This window comes from Lactuca serriola, chromosome 5 (genome assembly GCF_051521515.1).
Source record: "Lactuca serriola cultivar US96UC23 chromosome 5, Lser_US96UC23_V15, whole genome shotgun sequence".
NCBI lineage: Eukaryota > Viridiplantae > Streptophyta > Magnoliopsida > Asterales > Asteraceae > Lactuca > Lactuca serriola.
In genome coordinates this window covers 140,115,420-140,134,976 of record NC_136412.1, presented here as the reverse complement: position 1 = coordinate 140,134,976, position 19,557 = coordinate 140,115,420, and the positions used below count along the sequence as shown (strand labels likewise).

Below are 19,557 nucleotides of genomic sequence, written 5' to 3'. Positions count from 1 at the left end.
TATTTGATTCCTGTTTTCATCAGCATTTCCAACTCCACTCCTCGTTCTCACCATTTTTTATCTATACACCGAATAACGTGAAATTAGATCCTCATTCATGATAGATAATTAAATCATCCTTATCACTCCGAAACGTTTACATGCTGGTTCTAAATTCGTAGACGTACACTTAGAATCCTACACACATAAGGTTTCCAGATCCGGTCGGCAACAGACGATAGATCCGAACAAATAATATAATATATGGCAAACATATAATATTTAGCACATAAAATCATTTTAGGCAATTTTCCTAAAATAAACTAGTGCTCGTGTCTAAAATATAACAGACACACATCTCACAATTTCACTTAGCATTCTAAGTTTAATTCTAGAATTCCTACAAATTCCTAGTTCGCCTAAACTAATGCTCTGATACCAACTGTGACATCCCCAAAATCACGGCCAGAAAAGACCGGTTTCATTTATGCTTTTAAAATAATTTCAGACTAAATCCATTAATTTAAAAGAGTTGCGGAATTTGTTCCCAAAATGAAATATGATAAGATAAGATTTACCAAAGCATTTCTTAAAGAAATGTATTTTCATTATATAACAAAACTCGGGATGTCAAGTTCCAATACAGACCAAAAGCATAAACATTACGATACAGACCTTACAACAGTTATATAAAACAACAGGTCTATAATCCAAAAATAACTTGACAAGTCATCCAACTTATGCTCTTGCACCACTACCTGTAAAACAAAGAAAACTGAGTGGGTCAGGCTTGGGAGCCTGGTGAGCATATAGGGTTTTCAACCCACAATAAATAATTATATTCAATTCACCAATCAACAATAACCCGGTTATCCATTCCCGTTATCCTCACTTTACGTCCCTATGACAACCACTATTACCAGGGATCTAATCTAGGATTTTCATCGACGGACATTACTGCAGAGGGGTTTCCTCAACAATAGATATCCTAAAGGCAACCATGAGGGGGATAGAATACAGCAAATGAACACCCAAGTTTACCAACACCTACAAGTTATGAGCCTGTCAGCTTTCCACAAGACAGTCTAGAAAGAGTCTGTGGTCATCATCCATATTCTGTTGAATGACTAGATCACAATCACATCGCGGCCTCTCATCTGTTTATCACGCATCATATATCTACCCATGTTCTACCCAACATATTAAGAGATAAAAATATATATTTTTTATACATAGTTTAAAGACCTGTATAGCATTCTCATTCAATACATATTCCAAACAACAGATGAGACACATACACATAACACGTATTTCATAGAGAATAAATCATATCTATGAGATAGAAGAAAGTGAATATACATTCACACATATAACAACAAAATATACACATAACACGTATTTCCTATAAATTACTTCGTAATTATGCGTTAGAAAAAAGTAACTACACACTCACTTGATCAGAAGATGATCTGACAGCATTACGGCTTTAAAAATAGTATTCTTCGGTAGACCTGGAAGATCTTCACAAAAACCGGGCTTCTCGCGGGCAGACCTTCGGCTCGGGAATTTTACTTCTCGGGATCTTCGGGGCTACAGGACTTGCTTTGGGGCTCGGTAATGATATCGGGGCTTCGGGGTATAAATTGCATGCAAAACGAGGAAAATTGGGGAGAGAAAGAAAGAATTTTTGGCAAAAGAAATCAGCAGCCTCACATGCCCTTTTATTGAGGCTGAAGCCTCGCATTACGCTGAGCGTAATGCTCTACGCAGGGCGTACGCTTCGAAAATCATCACTGCATGCGTCATCGGAGCACTCGAGTGCGAGGCGGGTCACGCTTTGGTGTACGTTGGGCGTAGTGTGGATCAGATTGCTGGCTCCTTCGGATAACTATCTGATTTAAAGATTAAATAATAAATATTAATTATTTTAAAAACTTTGGAAATTCACATCTTCTTCATACGAACTCCGTGATCGACGTTCTTTATATCCACGCGTAGGTGAGACTACGCTCTACAACTTTCGTTTAGACTCCGTCGGCTAATTTTGAATTTATTTTTATTATTTATTTTTAGTAGGTCGGGACAGGAAAATTCCGTTATAAATTCATAACTTCTTCATCTGACGTCTGTTTTCGTCTGTTTTTTCACCAATGCACTACTATCAACGAGATCTTCGATTCTCGTTTAGTTTTTTTCGACCAACAATCACTCGATCTCGAACTCGAGATTCGGGTTGCATACTGCTAAGCTGAAACTTAGAAAAATCATAACTTCCTTATACGAAGTCAGATTTGGGCATTCTTTTTATGAACGCTCTCGGTTTAACGAACTCTACGACTTTCGTTTAGATAACTAAGGCTAAATATCGCTCTATCTCAAATTCACATTTTACGTCATTCAGCGTCGTGTCGGTTCTGTCGCGAAACTTCGACAGGTCATAACTTCTTCGTTATAACTCGGATTTTGGCATTCTTTATATCTCCGGAATCTTTGTTTCAACCACTACATCATCAAGCAAAGATATCGGGCTTATCTCACACTTTACTTTTGACGCTTATATTATTCTTATATCATTAAATGATAATAATTAAGAATACAAACACGTAAATCACAAAATTCACATAATACTCAAATATTTCATCATTAATACTTCAAAAGAGTTATAAGGTTAACCTAAAATATTACATCAACGATAATGCCTAGCCTGGAAATGCAGGCGTTACATACACTCACGCTTTTGATGATGGTGGTGGTAGGATTTCATTAAAAAAACAACATGCATGTTGTAAACGGTGAAATCCAAGGACCAAAACCTAAGTTAAAATCAACATAATGCACTTTTCTACAAGTTTTAGGGGAAAACACCACATGCACCCTAAGTTTTCTTTCAAAAACGATTTTTGACCATTTCTAACTCATGAATGGTCTTCAAACCAACATGCATGCGAAGATCTTCAAATATGTTCAAAATGATTTATTCTCAAATAAATACCTAAAACTCTTATTCTGATCAAATCCTATTTCTTTCCAGAATCCAACCAATAAAATAAGATGATCTGTAAATTATCAGAAATTAATTCATTTTTCTTGAATGATTATAATTATTGCAAGGAAATAGGGCAATAATTCATATAAAATACTTTATGAGGTCTATAAATTCTAGGTAAATTTGTGGATGACCCCTAAAGTAAATGATGACATCTCAGTGAGCTCCATCGATTTTTGTTACTGTTTGTTATGGTTTTGAATTTTATTTTTGTTTAATTCAATTAAATCATAAAACCACATTAAGTAATGTGAAAATGCTATCTAATATTTTTCTCAGGTCCTAGCTCTTGTGGAATACTCATAAAAATACTTTTAGAATTTTTCATAATGAATACTTATTTTTCCCCGAATTTTTTATTTATAATGGACTAATAATGGGAAAAGTAGTTTTAATCATCCAAAATTCATGTAAATTTACCAGAAGACCTTATAATATATTAGAACTCCAAATAAAAATTTCGATGATTTTTCTATTCAATATGTTGTTTTTCTTCTATTTTCTAAGATTAAATAAACTTAAATCCACAAAATTGGATTACATTATATAAAAATCACCATTGGTATTTTATTTGGATTATGTACATTGTAAATAAAGTGTAAAAATATTTTGGTAATTTACTTTAACTGTTTGATAATTATTCACCAATTAATGATTATTCAAGAGAATAAAACTAATGAAAATAGCAAAACTAATTGAAAAATATCTTTTATACTTTTTACAGCTTCTAAATACATAATAACACTGTTACAAAAAGTTTGGGAAATTTTGGAAACTGTCTTATATTTATTTCCATTTTTGTTAGAATAAATGTACAAAAATCATAAAATTGGGTTAAACTGTTTAGAAACTCATGTTTATATTTTTTGTAGCTTAAGTAAATTGAATGGAAGTATTATTAAAAGTTTGGGAATTTTTATCATCTGGATACTATTTTTCACGAATTTATATTATTATGAAAGCTTCAAAAAGCTAGAAAAATAGATAATCACATCAAAAAGGCTTCACGAATTTATATTATTATAAAGACCTCTACTGTATTTGGAATGAAAATGTAAAAATTGATGAATTTTAGAAACTGTTTGATAATATTTTTGGATTTTTAGGAGTTTACAACACCTTTAAATGTTTTGAAATACTCTCAATTAATATTACAAAAATCTGGAAAATAATATCCAAAATTATCTTAATCACATGAGTTATAAAATGTCATCATTTCAAAAAAATTGATACCCATTTAATATAAAACCAATATTAGAACAAAAATTTGGCATTTTTCTATATGTAGAATTTAGTATATTAGCATTAGATTTCGATTTGAGACTCACTAGTGTATACCATTATTGTAGGATTCGGTAGTGGTACAAGTGGAACTTAGATCAAGGCATCATTTGCACCATCTCAATGCATTATGAGTATTCACGACTCCCCTTATTTTCGGTTTTTAAATGTTTTGGGGTGCAAAAGCGTGTCCTAAACTATTTATGTTCGTTGTATTTATTTTAACTCGTATGAAACTTGGTTGCTATATTTTGTATGTATGTGTATGTTACTTTAATTCATGAGGACTGTATCGCGGTTAAGTCCCTGCAATCTCTCGACACAAATCATTAACTCTTTTGAGCTTATGGTTATTATGGATAGCGCTATCAGGATGTAGACAACTCCTCACTTGCACGATTCGCTTGAGTACATTTTACAATATTATTCTCTATGTTTGCGATACACATAGTAGTCAATAGGGCACGATTCGGTCATTAGGCTTGGGTTGTGAACTCATGAATGGAAACTTGATGCACATACAAATCTTACATTGCATTTTAGCAACGAAACTTGTATACTCATTTGAGCAACTAAACTTGTATACTTATTTGAGAAACGAATCTTACATCGTATTTTAGCAATGAAACTTGTATATTCATTTTAGCAACGAAACTTATATTCTCATTTTAGCAACAAAACTTTTATACTCATTTGAGCAACGAAACTTATATACTCATTTTAGCACCGAAACTTGTATACTCAATTTAGCAACGAAACTTGTTTACTCATTTTAGAAACGAACTTTATTTCCCATGAGGATATGAACGTTTCATATATTTTGGGCAATATACTTTATTTCTCATGACGACAACGAACTTTTTTTATACAAACTTATTTACTCATTTTAGCAATATATTTTTTTATCTATGAAAACTTATATCTTTGATTTCGATTCATGAAACCAATATTATTTTTAACTTTTCAACTCACCAACTATTTCGGTAGTTCACCGCTCATTTTACATGCTTTTTCAGGTATCATCTAGTAAGAGGCACCTAGAGACACATCACTTGTAGGAGCATTTGCATGTGTTATATTTCAAATACATTGTAATTTATTTTAAAAGGTTGTTCAAACTCATTGTAAATTGTAATGCTTTTAATACTATGGTTGGTCTTATCTTTATCTTTTGCTATGAAATCCTTGTACTGACATGTCCCGAGTTTCCGCTTTAACGGGGTGTGACACAAGATCTTCTTTTTAGTTTATGAGTTATATTTCATTTCCATTTGTATACATGGTAGATATATTTTGGTTACAACATTTTTCTGTACTATTTAACTTGGGTTAATGATTAACATTTTTTTGTTCTTTTTTATTCCTATCATATCTATTTGCAACATTTTATATATCGTCGCCTTCCATTCATAAATGTGATGGTTTTAACAAATATCGTCTCTTTCAATCAAATAAAAATTGTTTCTTTCATTGGTAGACTATTCCAATAAGATGGAATCGACGATATTTAACTTGAATTAATGATACTTAGGACCATGATTACAAAAATAAATGTGGCTATAGGGTAACAAATAGTCACACCAATTAGATAAAATGCGAATGTTTTAACAATTATGTATCATCAAACGCAAACAATGATCACATTTTTTTTATGAGATTGCTTTATATGGTTAAATGATATCATATGTCACAGTTGAACATATAAAAATGTCACTAAGGGTAACAAATAGTCACATCAATTACAAAAAAGGTGTTGCTATACATCATATTCAACGATGTTTTAAACAATTATGTATCACAAAAAGCACACAATGGTCACATTCTTTTCTTTATGAGTTATCTTTATGTGGCTAAATGATATCATATGTCACATTTTAACATAAATAAATGTCACTAAAGGGTAATAAATAGCCATAACAATTAGAAACAATGTGTTTCTATAGGTGTTATTGAACGACAATTTTAACAATTATGTATCACCAAAAGCAAACAATTGTCACATTTTGTTCTTTAGATGTTTTGTTTATGTGATTAAATGATTTCATGTGTCACGCTTTACCGTAATTGAATGTCAAAGGGTAAGAAATGGTCATATCACTTAGAAAACATGTGTTGCTATAAGTAATATTCAGCAACGGTTTTAACAATTATGTATCACTAATACCTAACCAATGATCACATTTTTGTCTTTATGAGTTTTTCTTTATGTGGCTAAATAATATAATACGTCACGATTTAACATAAATTAATATGACTAAAATGATATCATACATCACACTTTAATATAAGTTAATGTGACTAATGGGTAAGCAATACTCACATCAAATATAAACTAACCACGGTTAACTCAAACTTGTCTCACTTTATATGTGACTAAAACCACGGTTAACTCAAACTCGTCTCACTTTATATGTGACTAAAAGGTAGGTTATAAAAATACTTAAATGCTAAAATTCAATGTGGACACAAGATACCTATGATGCCATGACACACAGCCACGCTTTTAACAAAAAACATTAATAATAAGGGTAACGGTAGGATATGGTCATATTATTTATGCCTTAAAAACTGTGGTTGTAAGTCATTTTTCTTGTAGTGGTAGTAACTTTTCCCAAATGTGTATAAAATTTGGAACATGGTTTTTGTCAATCGGTTTCCGAAACAAGGCTGAATAATCTGGAACAAGCCATTCCTGAATGTCTTGGATGCTTGAAACAAAGTCCGAAATAGACTCCAAAACAGCCTATTTCGAAGATGATTGTTATTTTGCAAAAACAAATTTATAGTGGTTATTTTTTAAGTATACACAAAATCATGGTTAGATTACTCAATTTCCTATAAATTACCAATTCAATTATGAAAACCTAAAGATTAACATAAAAAATTATAAAATAAATTATATAATACATTTATGTATTTATAATCAAGTTAATTATAAGGTTCAAAATATATATTTATTTTGAATTAAATAGTAAATAAAATCCTTATTATAAGATATATAATTATTGATTGACAATTACTTAAAGTGAGAAAATCCAACACGGGCATGCAATCCCAAGTCAACAACTCTTTCATAAATTAATAACTAAAGTTCTTTGCTTAGAACTAGGGTAATGTCATTGGCCTGCAATCTAAATCAGAATGTTTGTTCTATGTCGTCGACCTTCGGTAACATTATTGCAACTTGAAAAAAAGAAATCTCTTATACATACAACTCTTTCAAAAATTAAAAACTAAAGTTCTTTGCTTAGAACTAGGGTAATGTCATTGGCCTGTAATCTAAATCAGAATGTTTGTTCTATGTCGTCGGCCTTAATTCGGTAACTTTATTGCAACTTGAAAAAGGCAATCGCATATATATATATATATATATATATATATATATATATATATATATATATATATATATATATATATATATATATATATATGTTATTTTGTTTCTTACATTTATTCTGTGCTAGAATGCACCAATAGAAATTTAGTAAATTAAATAATTATTTAATTAAATAAATATAGATATTAAATGAATTCCATAATTATATGTATATTAAATGATATCCATAATTATAATTCTCTTTTTATGGAAACTAATTAAATCCGTCATTAATGTCAGCAATAATATTCTTTCAGAATAAACTCACATCTAGGTTTTATATATTAGTTCATTTTTTGTTTCAGGGCTCACTCACTTAAAATACAATAAAGTTGTATAAAATATAAAGAACGAGAGTGTATTCTACAAAAATACACTCTCATTCTGCTGCAATACACTCTCATCCTTCTAATTATGAATTTATTCTGAAAGAATATTATTGTTGGCATTAATGACTAATTGGTTTCCATCAAAATGAGTTATAAGTATGGATAGAATTTAATATACATATAATTAATACTAAATTCCTATTGGTGCATTCTAACACACAATAGATGTAAAAAAACATTTGAACCTACCTATATATATATATATATATATATATATATATATATATATATATATATATATATATATATATATATATATATATATATATATATAAGAACTCATAGTTTCCTGAGAACCTGAGAAATAAAGTTTGAGCGTTAGATCAAAACTAGCTCATTAAGGGCATGATCTTAATCTTATCAATCTCATTTAATGTCTAATTTTTTGTGTTATTGTAATATTAGTAGAAATGTATAAAAAATTACATAATAAATCAAATTTTCGAATTTTTTTAAAACTAGTATTTTTTTTCAGTTTTTTTTTCGTTTAAGTGCATATTTTTTAATTTTTTATAGAAAACATGAACTTTTGAAAAAAAATTGAAAATTTTTTTTTTTTTAAAAAAAGCTACAATTTTTTTAAAAGCATTTAAAAGTCAATAAAATTTAAAAAAAATAAACTAGAATATTTAAAAAAATACTATAATTTTTTAACAAAAAAAATAAACATTTTTCGTACATTTATGCATATTTTTACAAATGTATATATGCATATTTTATATACTATAATATTTCTAACGAAATCATAAGAAAACTCATTTTATTTACTAATCAATAAACACAAAACAATAAGTATTTTATTCGATACAATATAAAATATAAAAAAACAAAAAAAAAATACTACAAAATTTTATAGCGTTTTCATATCTTCGTGTCAATATTTCCATATTTTCTTCAATTTATCATTTTTCACCTCTTCAATATTCACCATAATTTCTTCCAAATCTATAAGAAAATTAACAAGAAATTGATTGATGCAAAAACACTCACAAAAATACATATGTGATTTACATGTGAATCACGTATAATTCATATGTCATTTACATGTGAATCACATATAATTCATATGTGAATCACATGTGATTTACATGTGAATCACATTTAATTCATATGCGAATTACATGTGAATCACATGTAATTCATATGCGAATTACATGTGAATCACATGTAATTGATATATGAATTACATGTGATTCATATGTGAATCACTTGTGATTCATATGTGAACTACATGTGATTCATATGTGTATCACATGCAATTCATATGTGATTTACATGTAAATCACATGTAATTCATATGTGAATTACAAGTGAATTACAATATGAAATATATGAAACTATTCTACATTGCACGGTTGCAGATATGGGTGATCGTATTTAAAATGTTTCATCCAATAGATTTTATATTTTTTAAAGCGAATACTAACCATGGTTTCATTACTCCATCATAGTGTACAATTGTTGACTCCTCGATACTTCTTGCTTGGTTCTAGAATGATACCCCAATCAATGAACATGCCATTTTCACTCCAATCCATTGTCTGGTTGTAAAATGTCAGTCATCCTAATAATTAAATAGATGTTGAATTGTTCATTGATTTCAACGACTTTTCTAGAAACAGGAGAGTTAATATCACTAGTATATAGTTTAGTTACCTTACCTCTCCGTCATCATCATCATGAAACATGTAGATAATATTGATCCACCTTTAAACATGCTCATTTGGTAATTAGTGCCTGTCATGACAGGAAAGCAAATATACATAAAAAAATCGCAACAATCCTAGTTTATTTATGTTCAATGCTCAATTAACATTTCAAGAGAGAGATATAGCTTAATTACAGGTATTATCATAAGTCCATAACCATCCTCATAAATTTTAAACTAAATTTTTTATTGTAAATAATGGACCTAAAGTTCATCTTTTCTTCTAAGCAAGCCTGGATATTCCTCATGTACTCCCTTTTGAAGCCTTAGACTCCTAATTTTCCAATTTTTCTGGTGCTGATTCTTTGGATGTGCAATAAGCATGAAGATCATAAGCTATGATCAAATTCCAAAATCAATTAGCTTAATCAGGTACCATGAGATATATACCCTTACGTTTGGACATCTATACTTTTGGGAGTGATCTCAGTGAGAAGTAATACAGCAACCTGAAATTAAATTAACAATCAAATCATTTAGGTTTTTAAAATGAAATTATATTGTAGATTTAAAAGTTAGGTTTTGGATACATATAGTCGTTACACCATTTGTTGCACTAACATTGACTTCACCAAACACTGCTGTTGCTGCTTCTGTGAAAAGTGCAGTAGCTCAAATGTTGACTACACTGGAAACAAGATTATGATTGTTAATAACAATATTTCATTACAAATGAAAAGAAATTGTAAGGTTTACGTTGTGCCAATGAGAATGGTGGTGAGGAATCGTGTGATATCAGTACGAAGGAGCTTGAAGACGCCATTTTCATCTTCTTTTTCAGCTACCTCTCTCACCTTTGATCAAAACACTATTTTAAGGCACCACTATATCAATGTAGGTAATCAAACATGAGATAGATACCTTCCAAGGTGAAAGAGTGGTGATCGAAGTCTTGGCCATGGAAAAGAAGGCAGATAAACCTAAAAGTGCAGCTAAAATCAAACCTTGTCAAGAATGAAATTTACTTCTCAGTATCTACTTCGCCGTCTTCCGTCCTGATCATTTTTGACAACACATTACAAAGCTCCACCATCGACCTGTCACCGCCTCCTGTTCCTTGGCGTATTTCTCACTTAATACTCATTCCTGATGTATGATTTTCTTCTGTAATTCGTCGATTTGATTCATCTGGTTTGGTGACAAATCTCCTAGATCTCCAGTCTTCAATCCACGAATTAGACCACCGATTTTAGCCTCTAATTGAATTCCTGATTTTGAGTACAAAAAATGGATTGCTAATGTCGTCCGCCATCCTCCAATCCACAGAAACGCATCCTCTAGCTTGCTCCGTCACGTAGGCGAAAACATTGAAATCACATCTCATTTCTCCCAATTTGATTTCGCCTGGTAGTACTACTTGTAATGCCTAACAACTCTCTCGATCAATGGAATCAGAACAGCGTCGTCATTTTCGGTCGGGTTGTGGTTGTTTGAGACGGGGACAAGTTCTTCATGGTAGGAATTTTTCTCGCAGATCTGACACTCGAAGAATTTATGGAATGTTTCACTGTGAGGATTATCAACATTCATAGCTTGCGCTATAAAAGCTGCGATGTTGAGCCTAACTGACATTATTTCCAGAGATTACAAGTTGCAGAATATATGGTTTTGACGAATGAAGATGTCATCTCCGACGAGGAGGCACTCTTTGGTGGCGATGCGACGATAGGAGTCGGGATGAAAAAGAGAGAGAGAGAGAGAGAGAGAGAGAGAGGTGAGGGTTTACATGATTCAATTTGATGATAGAGGTCTGAATTAATTTTTTTTACTAAAATGCCCTTGATTCATAATAATTATGATGCCCTCGTGTCCTTTTTTATCAAAGTATTTACGTAAACGCCACAAAGCATCCTAGCCTTTTATTATTTTGATCGAACGGCTCACGATCGTTTCTCCTGAAACATTAAGTTCTCAAATGATCCTTCATCTCTCTCTCTCTCTTCTCTCTCTCTCTCTCTCTCTCTCTCTCTTTTTGTGTGTGTGTGTGTGTATATATATATATGTTGCGAAAAGTTCAATAGAGAACCATTATTAATCAAAAAACCAATGAACCAATCCAAACCGTCGAAATTTAAAGCGATCAACAACAAAAGGAAGGGTTGTAGACTTTTACAATAGACACACATGCACCAGATTATAAAAAAACTCATTTCCTTTTTTTCGTTTAAAATTTTTTTATGTCATATTTTTTATCAAAAAAAAAACCAAATATACGGTTGTTCACGATTTTTCGTTCTCTTCTTATAGAGATGAATGATGATATATAAAAAACAAACTTTTTCGAAAAAAAAATTAGTTCATTTTCTTTGTTGAAAAGTTAAGGTCTATTTGTTTATAGAAAAAATATTAATAAATATATCAAAATTCATACTTTTTTGTACTTTTTAAACATACATTCATATTCCAGTTAAAAAAGAAATGATATTTCGGTTCAGATTCATATTGTGAACCTGTTCAAATTCATATTGTTAACCTGTTCAGATTCACATTGTCAAGCTTCTCAGATTCACAGTGTACATTATATTAAGTCAGATTCACAATGTGAATCAGAACTGATCGAGCTTTTTCACATTGTGAGTGTTAAAAACTGAAATATTAATAGTTTAAACTCACAGTATGAATCTACATTGATCGAGTTTTTTTAATCGGTGTTGATGTTTATTAATAGAGTACAATTTTTTTTTGGTATAATTAGTTTGTTTTATAAAAATAAACTTAATTATTGAAAAAACTAACAAAATGAAGTCGATTTTTTCGAAAAAAAAGTTCATTTTTTATACATCAACATGGATCTCTGTGGACAGAGGACGAAAAATCGAGAAAAACGGTATATTCGGTTTATTTTCTATAAAAAACGTGGTCTAAAAAATTTTTAGACGAAAAAAGAGGTGAGTTTTTTTGGTAACGAGGTAGATTTTTTTTTTTTGTATAATCTGGTGTGTGGCGTCCAATATACAAGTCTACATCTATGTCCTTGGCTGTTGATCATTATGATTTCTGACGCTCACGATTGGTTTATTGGTTCCTTGTTAATTATGATTATATTGAATGTCAGCATATATATATATATATATATATATATATATATATATATATATATATATATATATATAGGCTTAGGTTATTTTGTTTTTACTAAGTATTTTGTGCTAGAATGCATAGATCTGGACCAACGAATGAAATTAATCAATGGACATGATTTGAGAGTGTATGATATTACAGTGGGGTAACATGTACCATATAATCACACAATTTTTAGCAAAGGGGTATTTTGGACAATTAACTATATTTATAAAAGGAAATTTTCGGATTTTTAGGGATGATTAATTTTCCTAATTTTAAAAAATCCGAATTTTTTAATTAATTCAATTTCAATTTTTACCAATTATATTCTGTAAGAATATTTTTTGTTAGAATGATGCTCTTTCAGAATTCTATTCTAATAGAATATTATTTTGTTAGAATGATGCTCTTTCAGAATTTTATTCTAATAGAATATCATTGAAGAAAAACAAAATTCTTGAATCAGATGTTGAAAAATAACAAAACATCCTAATATATTCTTATACACCCAAACTTAAATACAAATTCATACATATTCTTATAGACTACAATCCTTATACATTTTAATATAATTATACATATTCTAAAAGAATACGAAGGTCTTCAACGCCTTTTCCAGTCATTCCTATCACAAATACAACAAAAACTAATAATTGTTAAAAACATGTTACTTGGAATTAACTATCACTTAATATATTCTGGTAGATTAAATAGAATATGACAGAATACATATAACACATTTTGGCATAATATATCAATTCTATTCTGGTAGAATACATAATTTCCAGTAACATATTTGATTTAGAATGCATACCACAAGGTTCAAAGAGTAAATTAATTTGTGTTGATGAAAAATAAAAAGGCACAAACAACCTAGAATTGTATTCCACAAACATTATCCATGTACATTGCCTAACAATTTTTCCACAACCAACATACATGCAAAAGTAGAATACTATATCAGATAACAAAATAGTTTTTAATGATTTAATCACTACAGAAATTTTAAAATAACATGAAGACAATTCACCTAAGGAAGATATTTAACAAATAACAAATAAAATGAAGACAATTCACCAATTGAGAAAGTTATATAGATACTAACATTTTAGGATCAATGTTTATTCAGTTTAATTAACTTTTTTAATGTTTTGATGAGCGGATAAACCCATTATGATTATGTTCTGATTCTGCATTATAATTATGATCAAGAGTGATGCAAGTTGCATAGCTAAGTAGTTCCAGAAAACCCTAGATAAAAATACATTGCCTAACAATAGCTTAAAGGAACTGATTATCTTGTTGTGTGATTTTGATTTCATAATAACCACTTGACATTGAACATTAAAATACCTAACTAATTTATTCAAGCTATTGTTTTTTCTAGTTTATAAACCACCAAACAACAAAATTCATGCCCAAATTAAGGGTTAGCACATACCAATTTGCAGTTTAAGACATTGAGATTCAGTTACTGATGAATGTGATCAATACCTCAAGTTTCTAAGCAGGAATCATCCCAACTTTTCGAGCATATGCAAAGATTCCACCAGCTTCGATCACAGGTCCAGCATCACCAATCGGCTTCAATTTATACTCTTTCCCTATTGATCGAATATTTCGACTGGTACTCCCCTGGCTCAACGAATCGAATCTCGTACGATGCCGGGAGTCCGATGAGAGCGTAGGATCCTAGCTTCTTGTATTCATCAAGTTTTGATGGGACCAGGGTTAGGTACTCAGCGTGGATGATTTGGTCGGTGTTGATGTTGTCTCCGACGATATAGCACAGACCGTGAAATGAGGTGGCGGAACCTGATGAAGATGAATCAGATGTTGCCGCAGAGATGATGGATGTATGGCATGTTACTGGTGAGGTAAAAGCCAGGATAGATTGGAAAATTAGGGATTTGAATGAGCGTTGTTTTCTGGGATTCGAGAAACTGAAGGTGGAGACAGAAACAGACTCTTGGTGGTGGTGACCACGGGGTAAGGAAGAGGCAAACGTGGTGGGGTTAGCAAGAGACATTGCGGCCGCCATTGTAGCTTGTGTGGTGGTAGGTGGAGGAAGAAGACGCCGGTATATCAGACGACCGAATTTACAAGCTTAGAAGGAACGAATATGATTTCTCAAACCCTGGTGACCTAATAAACATTAGGGCTTTTTATGTCCTGTGTATTTGTTTGATCGGGTAAAGAAAGAACGAATGAAAGTAGCGTCGACAGGAAAGAATGAAGCACGAAGGCTCGTAGGCATTTTAAGAAATCCGATGTTTTGTCGATCTATTGCAAAGAGAGAGAAAGCATCTCCGATTCTTGTCTTCATTTGATCGGGGACGAAAGGAACTCGATTGAAGCAGGGAAGAACGAACGGAAGGCAGCAACAACATAACTAGGTTGATGGTGATGGTGTTGATGCCGATGATGAAGTGTTCAGCCACAAACATAACTAGGTCAAATATATTTAGTTTAATTCCTTAATTGAATGATTAGTTTATTTCCTTAATTGAATGATTTCAATTAAATAATTTCCTTAAATAAAAGTACAAAATGTCCAAAATACCTTTTAATGATTTAGTTAATTATTTATTATTTCTTGAATTCTCATTGGTGCATTTAGGCACACAATAGTTGCTAACAACATTTGAACCTAACTCTCTCTCTCTCTCTCTCTCTCTCTATATATATATATATATATATATATATATATATATATATATATATAAACTGTAAGTAGTGTGACAACATAAAAACACTATGTTTATATTATTATTCTGTAATGAATGTTGTATATATATATTGTTTAAGTAATTCTAATATAAATATTAACGTTTGATTGTTCCTATATATTCATTAGAATAGGGATGAGATTTGGAACCGGAAAACCGGACCGGAACCGGAATCGAACCGGAACCGGAACTGTTAGAACCGAAATATATAGAACCGGTTCCGGTTCCGGTTTTAAAAATTGGCTTTATCCGGGTTCCAGGTAATCCGGGTTTGGGTCCATCGGGTCCGGGACCCGGAAAACCCGGAACCGTTTAACATTATGTTTATAACAAAGTGGGACGAAAGGAACTCGATCGAAGCAGGGGAAGAATGAACGGAAGGCAGCAACAACATAACTAGGTTGATGGTGATGGTGTTGATGTCGATGATGAAGTGTTCAACCACAAACATAACTAGGTCAAATATATTTAGTTTAATTCCTTAATTAAATGATTAGTTTATTTCCTTAATTGAATGATTTCAATTAAATAATTTCCTTAAATAAAAGTACAAAAGGTCCAAAATACCCTTTAATGATTTAGTTAATTATTTATTATTTTTTGAATTTTTATTGGTGTATTTAGGAACACAATAGTTACTAAAAACATTTGAACCTAACTCTCTCTCTCTCTCTCTCTCTCTCTCTCTGTGTATATATATATATATATATATATATATATATATATATATATATATATATATATATATATATATATATAAACTATAAGTAGTGTGACAACGTAAAAACACTATGTTTATATTATTATTCTGTAATGAATGATGTATATGTATATTGTTTAAGTAATTCTAATATGAATATTAACGTTTGATTGTTCCTATATATTCATTAGAATAGAGATGAGATTTGGAACCGGAAAATCGGACCGGAACCGGAATCGGACCGGAACCGGAACCGTTAGAACCGGAATATATAGAACCGGTTCCGGTTACGGTTTTAAAAATTGGCTTTATCCGAGTTCCGGGTAATCCGGGTTTGGGTCCATCGGGTCCGAGAGCCGGAAAACCCGGAACCGTTTAACATTATATTTATAACAAAATTTTCTTTTAAATTTTGGGTGGATTTCATAACTTCTTTATGTTTGACGAATTTCTAATGTTTTAACATCGAATACTAAGCAAAATATTTTTCTAATACACGACTTTTAGAAATTTTTGTATTTTAGAGACTTATACTATATTGCCATTATATTTTTATTTTCGTTGAATACACTTATGACATTGTATAAAAATTATTTTATATCTACGGCTTGAAAGCTTATATAATTTATAAGAAACAACTTTGAAATAGTTTATATTGCATTTAAAAACAAATTGTCAAAAGAAACATTGTTTTTTTATTTATTAAATAAAATAAGATTTAAATAATTTCAAATAAACCAAATTTATTGTAATATTAAATGGAAAGAAAACACAACCACTTCTAATAAAACTTTTATCTTTAATCTCAAAACCAATATTATTTTTGAATTTATAATAATAACTTTTACCAAATTGTTATCTCATAATTTACTTGATAGTTATTTAATTAAAAAAATAATTCTACTAAATAGTTTTAAAAGAATAATATATGGATTAGTTATATAGTGATGAACTTTTTATTATGATATATATAAACGCAAGATATTATATTTATACTAGGCGAATGCCCGTACGTTGCGCAGAAACACATATATAGTTGAAGTCTTTACAAATATATGTTTTTTTTAAAATATAACAATAACATTGTTGTTAAATTTGATATAATAATTCGTATACTAAATTGATATAATATATTGATTATTTTGAATTATATGATAATATATACATCTATTATAAATGCATTATTTCAATCGTTTGAATGACTTCTACCCACGAGTTACACATGAATAAAATTAAATATAATATATGGTTTAATGTTATTTATAGTTATTGTTATTGTTAATAAAGTTTTTAAAATTTATTTGCTTAATGTTTTAATTTCTATCATTGTAATTATTTAAAACATCAAACATTGTTTTTTGATTTTAAAGATAACAATATAATCATTTATATATAGTTATTTTTAACTATTCTTATTGTAAGTTATTTTAAGCTACTTATTTGAAAACTTTTAATGATTATAGAAATATATTTAGGAAATATTTTAGTTAAATTGAGATTATAATTTAGTTTTTTTATTTATCACTACAATTTATCACTTTTAACTATTTACAAAATATTCTTTTGTTTTTTTAAGTGGAACATAAATTTATATTTAAGTTGACATTGTAATGTTATATGTAAATTAACAATTTAAGTATTTTTTCTAAACTGTTCAAAAGTTGTAGCTTTAAAATGATAATAGTTTACATATAACAACATTTTAAATCTAATAAATTAAATATAATATGTTAAAAGTTAATGACATAATAAGTAGGAGGAAAAATATTATTTTAAAATTGAAATTTAGTTTATTTATGATTATACTTTAGGTTTGATATTTATTTAACCTTATTAACCAACTTATAATCATTATTAGAAAGAGACTACAAATTATCACTTTTAACTATTTACAAAATATTTTTTGGGTTGTTTAAGGTAAACTAAAATTTATATTTAAGTTGACCATGTAATGTTATATTTAAATTAATAATTTAACTATTTTATACAAATTGTTCCAAAATTGTATCTTTAAAATGATAATCGTTTAGATTCAACAATATATTAAAGCTAATAAATTAAATATAATATGTTAAAAGTTATAAACATAACTTTATAAGTAGAAATAAATATATTATTTTAATATTGACATTTATTTTAATATTGACAATTAGTTTATATATGATTACACTTTAGGTTTGATATTTATTTAACCTTATTAACCAAATTATAATTATTATTAGAAAGAAATTAAAAAGTCATGGAAGTTTCAAATGAATGTGGTGAAAGGAAAAATGCATGGGAGTTTCAAATGCATGATGTTCAAGGAAAAATGCTAGTTTTATAAGATATATACTAGGCGAATCCCCGCGCGTTACGCGAGAATACAATTATATAGCTAAAATAATAATTTTTACCAAATTATTGTATAATATTTCTTTTTTGAAACAAAATGCTAGTAGAAAAGCAAACATATAGTTAACATATTAGTTTCATTAAACATTATAGTTTTAATTATTTTAGGTCATTTTGATATATATAATTATTTGATAATTTTATAAACCGTTTAAAATTATGTAAATTATATATCAAACGTGTGATAATTTATATATAACGGGTAACAAAATGTATGAACAAAAAATATGAACTACAACTTTTAGTAACATAAAAATACAAAAACATCTATTACAACATTTGTATGAAGATATATATATATATATATATATATATATATATATATATATATACAACGAATAATAAAAAATATGAAAAATAAAAACTACACCTTTTAATAACATAAAAACACTAAAACATCTATTATAACATTTATATTAACTTTTCATATTTAAATCACAAATCTCTTTAAATACATTAATGTTTTTAATGAGCAGAACTTTATAACCTTATATAAGAAAGAAAGAAAAATAAAAATTTATTAGTGATTATTAATTAATAATCGTAAGTTAAAAACTCTTCAGTTGTAACTAATAAATATATTTAAATTAGAAAACTCTTGAGTTGTAGTGTAAGTTTCAAATGAATGCGGTACTTGAAAATGTGTATTTATTATTATTTTTATTGTTATTATTATTATTATTATTATTATTATTATTATTATTATATTCTTCTAAATAATTGGTTTTGATGCATCATTTTAATCCCTTCAATTATTAAACATAAAGATATTTAATTATAAATTTACAACATATATATATATATATATATATATATATATATATATATATATATATATATATATATATATGTTAAACAAATCACATATAATATATATTTTCGTAAATGTCAT

At 29.0% G+C, this 19,557-nt stretch overlaps 2 pseudogenes; both read right to left on the bottom strand.

Annotated features, from left to right (window-relative positions):
• Window positions 1-10,740: 10,740 nt before the first annotated feature.
• LOC145049839 (protein DELAY OF GERMINATION 1-like) lies at window positions 10,741-13,465 on the bottom strand (annotated as a pseudogene).
• An 880-nt stretch (window positions 13,466-14,345) lies between these two features.
• LOC145049838 (3-isopropylmalate dehydratase small subunit 1 pseudogene) lies at window positions 14,346-14,883 on the bottom strand (annotated as a pseudogene).
• Window positions 14,884-19,557: the final 4,674 nt, after the last annotated feature.